Below are 9,560 nucleotides of genomic sequence, written 5' to 3' on the forward strand. Positions count from 1 at the left end.
ACACCCCTAACGAAAACCGTGTCCCTAGCAAAATGAAAAACGTCGACGAACAGTACAATTACAGAATCATAAGTCACAGGACCCGGACTCGACGAGCCGATCTCCATCAAACAATCAAACTATTTAGGAGCTCAAGAGACATAGTAGAAATTTACATGGACGCACCTAAACTTTGGAATGCCGATAAATTCAGAAAGATTGCGGACTCAAGCTCTCGGTGAAGGACGCCGACTCTTCGAAAGTTTTTGACTACCTAAAACGTGACAGAGTGAAGATACACAAATCATTAATAAATATCACCCCCTACGACACCTTCACCAGCATGGACAAACACTCGACAACAACCACCAAAAAGACGAAACACTCCGCATTCAAAAACCCTTCACAATGACCCATCAGCCCCACTAAACCTAGAAGTTCGTTTGAACCAGACGCCACGATAGATGTTTCGTAGAATAATAATAATAGTAATAGTAATAACAATAATAATAATAACAATAATACAGTAATAATGTGTCACTAATGCAGGATGAGGCAGCGCGCGTGATGCGGCGCACGATCATGCGCTCTCCTTCACGATCACTTTGAGCCTCATCAGCCCCAGGGTCAAGAAGCGCTTCCCCACTATGCAGCACCTCGTTCAGATGGGTACGTCCCCTACTGTTGGGGCAATACTTGGGTATTATAGTGTAGAGGAAGGGACTTGAGGGTGTCTAGAGGGCAGTGCTGCTTTGACTGTACTTCAGAGTAACTTGGACTTATCGCTTATCACCTCGAGTAAGGCAATAATTTCCGCCTTGCTAAATAATCAACTCTCAAAATCTTGTCGTCGTGATATTCTTCAAAAACTATATACCTCTGGTTAACAATAAAAAAAATCCGTTTAGATTTATGAAAATTTGATTAGCTATGGTGTCCGAGAGTAGGTCGCGGAAACAAGTCCTAATGTGTTTACCAACAGACCTAGTTAGCTATTGAGTCCACGAGTCAACATCTGATAGACACGTGATAGATCACGCGATCAAGACCTCAGTAGTGGGCGGAAGCGAAGGTAATAAAAGGGCTAGCAACCTTAAGCAAAGCCCCCAGTAGCTGATGAGCACTCCGCGATGTAGCGTGTAGCTTGAGTACTCCGACCTTACGGTCGATGCCGTAACTTATACCTCTGTATCGCAACTCTGTATTACCACCCCGTATACAAGATACGTTATCTGGACTTATGTGTCTTACTTATCCCTCACTACCTTAGTCAACGAAACCCGATCCTCAGGTAGAGCTTAATATAAAGAGCTCAATATCAATATCATAGTTTGTAGTTAATTTACAACCTGTGACAATGGTGTTGAAGAAATATAAGATTTTCATTTTACATTGCGCTATAACGTGTACACGCTACAGCTACGTAAATCAGCACTTAATTGACCGTTCCAGACACGCTGTTCAAGGTGGCCATTCATTAGAAGTCGCGTTGGTTCATCAAAAATATACTAATTTATAAATTTATTCAATAAGATGGTTCTTAAGACTATATACTGTGTGTTCGTTGTGAAACTCTTTTAAAGATTTGCAGGCACTTGGAAGAACTTTCGCTGGTTAAATATTTTCGAATGAAATACTTCTAAAATATCTGATAACTCAAATCTGAGAGGCGATTAAAGCAAAGATAAATGTGTTTTAATACATGGTATGACGCAGCCTACATATTGCAATCATTCATACTTTGCTTCCCAGGTCAACTGACTTGCTAAAAAGTGAAGACGTCGATAGGTTTTTATATTACGTATATGTTGAGTTGTTTTCGATTCTTGGGAGTTTTTTTGCGTGAATTTCACACCTCTTTATCGATTTTACTTGATTTGGTGAATTTCCTAGGAGTTTTATTTCTGTTTAATTCCTGATTAACTTGCAATTTAATCAAACTAATCTCATAAGTAGGCACTGATGACGTATTTTACACTTGAGACTATCGGTCTGTAGCATCAATGACATCAGCACTTGAGACCATCGGTCTGTAGCATCAATGACAGCAGCACTTGAGACCATCGGTCTGTACCATCAGTGACATCAGCACTGAGACCATCGGTGACATCAGCACTTGAGACCATCGGTCTGCACCATCATTGACTTCAGCACTTGAGACCATCGGTCTGTAGCATCAATGACAGCAGCACTTGAGACCATCGGTCTGTACATCCTTGACATCAGCACTTGAGACCATCGGTCTGTACCATCATTGTCAGCACTTGAGACCATCGGTCTGTACCATCATTGTCAGCACTTGAGACCACCGGTCTGTTCAGGGTTCGTACCGGTCATGGAAAACCTGGAAAGTCATGGAATTTGATTTTTCATTTTCCAGGCCTGGAAAGTCATTGAATTCATTTCAGGTCATGGAAAGTCATGGAATTTGCAAAGAAAAAATGAAGCGTTTTTTTGTACTGCGTGTGTTTGTGCAGTTTCTTGTTTCCTGCGTTCTGATTGGCACAATCTCTTCTTTCATGCGTTCTGATTGGAGAACCAATGACGTGAGCTCGGTCACTGAGCGCAGTTGCATTTGACAACTTTTTAATCTGCAGTGGCAGCGTTTAATCTTCAGCGTGAAATTTCTACATCACCATGCCTGGAAAGTGTAAATTTCATGACTTGTGAACTTGTGGTTAAGAATAGAAGCTTATCGTGACTGGCTTGCTCGCCATCCAAAGCATGAAGGTTTGGCGATGTGTACATTATAAAAAGACTTCAATGTATCAAATATGGGGAAATCAGCTTTGAAGAGCCATGCCAAAGGCAGCAAACACACCAAGTTAGCTAAGCAACAAGAGTGAAGAGAAAAGCAAAGCGCAATCACGCATATCCGATTTGTGGTCCTCTGACGGTAATGCAACTGCAGTTTCTTGGGTTAAAAGTGTGTGAGGGAATAGGCCGTCACAAAAGTCAACACGGTCTGTACCATCATTGGTACAGACCAATGGTCAGCATTGGTCAGCATCGGTCTATACCATCATTGACATCAGTTCACAATATCTCGAGGAGTTCTTCTCAGTTTAAGAATAAAGGCTAAAACCAAAAAAGTTGCATAAAACATTTTACTGAAGAGAAGTCCTAGATAAATAAAACAGAGGCACTGTTTTATTTATCACTGTCATTGACATCAGCACTTGAGACCATCGGTCTGTACCATCACTGACATCAGCACTTGATACCATCGGTCTGCACCATCATTGACATCAGCACTTGAGACCATCGATTTGTACCATCACTGACATCAGCACTTGAGACCATCGGTCTGTACCATCACTGGCATCAGCACTTGAGACCATCGGTCTGTAGCATCAATGACATCAGCACTTGAGACCATCGGTCTGTAGCATCAATGACATCAGCACTTGAGACCATCGGTCGGTACCATCATTGACATCAGCACATGAGACCATCGGTCTGTAGCATCAATGACATCAGCACTTGAGACCATCGGTCTGTACCATCATTGACAGCAGCAGTTGAGACCATCGGTCTGTACCATCATTGACATCAGCACTTGAGATTGTTGGTCTTCATCATCATTGACATCAGCTCTTGAGACCATCGGTCTGTAGCATCAATGACATCAAGACCCTTTATCCTATTCCTCAGTCGTTCCTCCAGGTCTCCTGACGGAACAGGAGCTCATGATATTCGAGATCCTGAACGCGAAGAACACAAACTCAAAGTACTGGCTGCCTCTGTTGTGGGCCAGCGCCATTGTGACAAAGGCCAGGAAGCAGGGCAGGATCAGGGACGATTTCGCCCAAAAGACCATCATGGACGAAATCAACAACTTCAGGAAGAACTGCCTCCTCCTGCTCGCCTACGATTCCATCAGCGTACCCCTCGTGTACATGCAGGTACGTGACATGACCCCACCAGCGTACCATCAGGTGTACTTAGCTCGACTTCCCGAGCCAAATGCCTGTGCATTGCACGCACACCAAGGCACCAGGTGCTCGCATACACACAGGTACGTGGCACGACTGAGTCGGCGTGCTTCTCGTGTATATCCAAGCACGAATGCTTCTCATTATTACGGAGGTTCCTAAATAATATAAGAATTACCTGTACACTTAAACCTCTATAAGCTCGAGTGGGCAGCATTGCATCAATGTTACGGGCTGCGAGCCTAGCGTTTGGTGCTCGTATTGTAGAGCCACGACCTAGTGGACAGGCCAGCAGAATATGAGCGTAAAGAAATTATGGCATAAATGTTTGTGGTTCCTCTACAAGCCACAAATTCCATGTGCGGCCTGGATATCTTTCCCTTGACCCGAGCTCACCTCTCCCTTCGTCGTTATCTGCTCTCGATTTCGCGATCAATATTGCAAATTTAAATCCTACTTTCCCTCCTCGGTCGAATAAATCAACGGGCGGTTTTCAGGTGGCACGAGAATAGAGCGCAGTCGGTCGGAGTCAGTTAGCTATTTGGCAGTCATCGTACCACACGCTTATGCAAAATATGAGATAATAAATAACTCTCGTTGTCACCTATAAAGGTGTCTCGTGTTAAAATTATATGCCTAATATCAGCCATCGTCGGTCACTGCAGGTTTCGCGCCCGATGTGAAAAATAGTATTTAACTTGTTGTTAGTGTGAAATATCTGTCACTAGTGTTCTGATTGCCAAGTGCCTAGTATTCCGTTTGGTTGACAATTATTGAAACAAATTCAAATAGAAAATACCTAACCCACATATTTTATTTGAGCAGTACACTTCGTGAAGCAAGGTTCAAAATTTACGGTCAACCCAATAACTGGATGAACGAACTTTACATAGTTTAATTTTAGCGCGTACCAATTGCAAGCACATAGATGAAATGACATTGATGATAAATTCTAATTATTATCTCAATTAAGAGTTGATTTATCGGTCTACATGCAATCAGAAAAATAAATGGATCCTATTTTCCAAATATTCACACACTTACTTAGAACTAACACGTCAATTTGGATCACGATAACCCATACGAGAGCAAATGTGCATCGCTCATTGGACAATCACCCTCTAATTAATCTGAGTGAAACAATACCTTATAGAAATCGACTTTGCAAGTCTGTGGGCTCCTGGAGATAGGACAGACTCTAATTTATGCGACAAATATAATGTAATTATACAAAATATTATGATGATTTTGAACTAAAAATAATCTATCATTTTTAGCGCATTTTTTCATTTATGGAAAAAAGGCGCTATTGTGCTCGCCATATCCGTCTGTCCGTCCGTCCGTCCGTCTGTCTGTCCGTCCGTGACTTCACGTTTTCGTCGACGAGAAAATGCGCTCTCTGTCACTCACTGCAGTGAGTACTGAGTTGTATTTTTTAAATTTAACTCCTAATATTATTACAGAATATTTATTTCAATATACAGTTTTATTTTGATGCAACAAGATGATTGGCTCTTCATAGATCCATGAGAAGGTTCGCTCTGACACGCCCTCCGTCAGCAGGTGGTGACTCGATCTTGCCGTGTACACCTTTGCCATCTGCACCATCATGGGCAGGCAGTTCCTGGACCCGAGTAGGGGTGAGTTTGTGGACCGAAACATCATTTATTATGATAAAAGCCTACAAATCGAGGTCTTAATTTGATTGTTTGCGGAGTGAACTCTTGTTACGTTAAATTACTCATTCACAAAAAAAAACTAAGTGAAATGGCGGAAAAAACTCTTGATACATTCATTGTATGCGACATTGGTACCCATTTACAAAAATAATTTAATGGGAAATTGAATGATCGCGAAAGATATCTCCGCAAATCATGCTTCGCCAAAAGCTTGGGAAATTATCTCAGCTAAAACTTTTAGATCATGAATAAACTCCTCGGCATGAGAACCAATAATGTGTTGTATTTATGAAATCTCTGTACTATCCCTTCAATCGATTCTAGCCCGAACGCGTCATACAATCAAAGGTTCGTTTGCCAAACGCAAATAGAAGTCATGACGCTGGAGGCCGTTGGTTACAATGAGAACGAACTCAAATGTTGAGTGATTAATGCAATATATAGATTTCTTGGTATGTGTGAATGTTCATATTGAATACAAACCTGATGGAACAATGATACTCGTTATCTACAGGAGGCTCGTTCGCTCCTGAGATGGTGAGTTAGGTAAGGCAGGCTTGTCAGCGCGAGTTTTATATCTTCTGTGGCTGAATCGTTAAAATGCTCAGGCACTTTACAGGTCAATGGATAGGAGTTGGGGAGAAAGACCAATCCTACATAATAACCCCCTTTGAATTTCAGCCTCTTGCTACACGATTGGTCAAGGAATAGTGACTCGGACGTTTTGACAAGGAAGAATCAAAGTCCCACATATGATTGAACTTCGAGTAGTAGAAAACTTGAAAGTATTTCTATTTAAAGATGCCCATGCCTAGATTTTTTACTTTAAGATGCCCGTACTTAGTAGAGTTTCTTTAAATTTCACAGGTTTGAAGGGCAACAGCGTGGACATGTATGTGCCCACGTTCACCATCCTGCAGTTCTTCTTCTACATGGGGTGGCTGAAGGTGGCTGAGTCGCTCATCAACCCCTTTGGCGAAGACGACGACGACTTCGATACCAACTACCTCGTCGACCGCAACGTCCAGGTAAACACTACGTGCTCGTACATCACTTCGCATATTGTACGATGGTAATAAATTCAAGTTTTTAAAGAATAGCGAATATTCATGTCTGAAAGCGGTTTAGACGTTCTTTAGATTGCTGTAGGTTTTACGTTCCTAAGGTAGCCCTACTTTGAAGTTATAATAATGGTCGTAAATTGTATTTTGTAGATTTTCGTAGGTTTTACGTCTTCGAGGTAGCTGTTGGTTCGACGTTCTCAATGCGGTCGTGGGTTGGAAGCCCTTAAGGTCAGAAACGGTTCGTTGTAATCAAAGTGGCTACACCCATGGTTGAATTAATACAAGGTTGACCCACGCGCAGATGCTCTTTGCGGATGTCGTTTGTTGTTCCGACTGTGACGTCACCGTGGGCCCAAAATGTAAATACTGTCGCGAAAGACGTTGTTTTTGTGCCGATTTTGAGATCAATTTAAAAAATATTGCCCTCCTCAAAATCGTTATAAAAATCCCAGTAGCTTCAGCTAGTCTGTCTCTAAGTATATAGGGCTTATTGAGCAATTCCATCGTGTAAAACGAATAAATTCGAAACAAACAAACAGGGCCGACTTGCTGAGAGTGAGAGGCCGTGATCGGCAAGGAGTTCCTGTCCGATCATTCAGAAGATGACCATAAAAAATGAAGCTCTCACCTCAACGAATCCCGCTTATATCAAGTGAGTTAATGTCTAATTATCTCTGATTAATTATGTCAGTTTTAATCTGATACTTCTCAATTTATTTACGATGTTGTACATGTTTCAGCGAGACTGTGAGTAGAATCAGATCCTTGTATTTGATGTGACACTGGCACCTAGGCTACTAAGGCAGCAGGTAAGGCTAATGGCATGCCTAGAGAGTAGAGATTAAATCAAAATACTGTTTTGTGTTCATGTTAGGGACAATTTTTTAAAATATCATTTCAAATATGGCACAAAAACAACGCGTTGATCTCCACTGTTTACATTTTTGGCCCACGTTGACGTCACACGAGACATGCGCAGAACGGCGAAAAAATCGTCGTCGCCGTGGGTCAACCTTGTATTAATTCAACCATGGGCTACACCTGCCTGAATATGTTCCTTGAACGCAGGTATTTCTCCTGACTGAACCTGTTCATTTCTCTGCTGTTATCTTTTTTGACTGAATATGTTGACGAATGTGGGTTTGAATATGTTTTATTGAATATGTTTGATTGGCCATGTTTTTTTAATAAGGTGGTTTTTAACACGTTGACTCCGAGGTGGTACATATGTGTACCACAAAATATATTTCTCCAGGACGTAGTGGTACATAATTCAGGTTGCCTAAAATCGGCCAAATCCGAGAATAAAAATGGCCAAAAAAGGCCGATAACTCAATATATACTAGTTTATTTGTAGGTTCCGCTATAAAAATTCTCTTTATTTTATTTTTGCAGTACTTAAAATTTAATTCTGAAGTACCCCTATCATAAATTTTAGCCGGCCAACGCAATTGTGAAAAACTAAATCACGGAATTTGTCCGGAAAAAATGACCGTCTGGCAACCATGTTTAAAAACAGTACAAAAAATGAAATAATGGTACAAGATGAAGCAATCGGAGTCAAAGTGTTAATATGGATGATTGTTTGAATATGTCTGCTTGCATATGTTTTTGTGTTATTATCTTGTTAAAAATTTTTTTTTCGATTGAATATGTTGACCGAACGAAAGTTATCTATCTGACTAAATAAAGTGAAACTGCCTACTTTGCGCAGGGAGCCTACGCGATCTTGGACGAGATGCACGAGGAACACCCCGAGCTCATCAAGGACATGTATTTCGAGGATGTGGTACCTGCAGCGCTACCATATGCCATCGCCAGTGAACATTTCAGGAGCAACCAGGCTGTTAACCATGGTGAGTACCACCAACCTTGTACCACCCTTACTATGCAGCAACTGCGGTCAATTTAGTTGCAGTTTCCACTGCAACTTAGGTCAATTGTATTGCAGTCGGTTTGAATGAATGCATTTTGGCTATTAGAATCAGTGATATTTTGGCGAGTAGTGTTGATGGCGGTGAAGTGCATCCGAGACAATCGGGAAACGATATTGGCTGCCTGTCGTGTTTATTCTAAAAATGAGGCCCTACGATCGAATTGGAGGATAAAATTTTAGCACGAAACGTGTGTTCCGGTTAGGAAACACTCGAGTTCAGGAGTGTACTAACCGAAAGTTACCTATGTACTATTTTTATTTGGTTAAAAGCTCCATTCCATCCTGCATCTACAGGGTCAACGATGGCGGTGAAGATAGCGGAGCCCTTGCAGGAAATCATAGAGCCTCTCATCGAGGACAAGTCGCACCGTGTCGTACACACCGTCGTGGGGGGACTGGTGCAGGAGAATCACAAGGAGAAGTCGCTGAAGGTGAGGGTGCTGATATGGGTTAGGTAAATAGAAGAGTTGAAAACACAGGAATATAAATTGAAGGATTTAAAATAAGGTGTTGTAATTATATGGGTTGGCGTCATGGATATGTAAGTGAAGATGATGAAAATATAACTCGGTACTCTCTGCATTGAGTGACTGAGAGCGCATTTTCTCAAAGTCGACGGAAACGTGAAGTCATGGACAGACAGGCAGACGGACGGACGGACGGACGGACATGACGAGCACAATAGCGCATTTTTTACATAAATGAGAAAATGCGCTAAAACTATAATCTGTCCGGTCCAACCAGCGGAAATCTTCTCAGTCGGACTCAAAGAGCGTCTCCAGCAGAAGGTCCTCGGGGCAGTCTGCCATTGCCACGTTCATCAGGAGGAGGAAGCAAAGCTTCTTCACCCGCGCCGCTGACAAGAGTTCCCCCAAGAAGAGCCGAGGTACGTCATCCCAGAAGATATGGTTATATATATCGCGGCGTAGTGTGTCAACTGATACTGATGCATTAAACTGAGGCGTAG

General features: G+C 42.0%; 1 pseudogene; it reads left to right on the forward strand.

The window, feature by feature from the left end:
- The first annotated feature begins 522 nt into the window (after positions 1 to 522).
- LOC108681265 lies at positions 523 to 9,051 on the forward strand (annotated as a pseudogene).
- The last annotated feature ends 509 nt before the right edge of the window (positions 9,052 to 9,560 follow it).

This window comes from Hyalella azteca, unplaced genomic scaffold (genome assembly GCF_000764305.2).
Source record: "Hyalella azteca isolate HAZT.00-mixed unplaced genomic scaffold, Hazt_2.0.2 contig3849, whole genome shotgun sequence".
Taxonomy (NCBI): Eukaryota; Metazoa; Arthropoda; class Malacostraca; order Amphipoda; family Hyalellidae; genus Hyalella; species Hyalella azteca.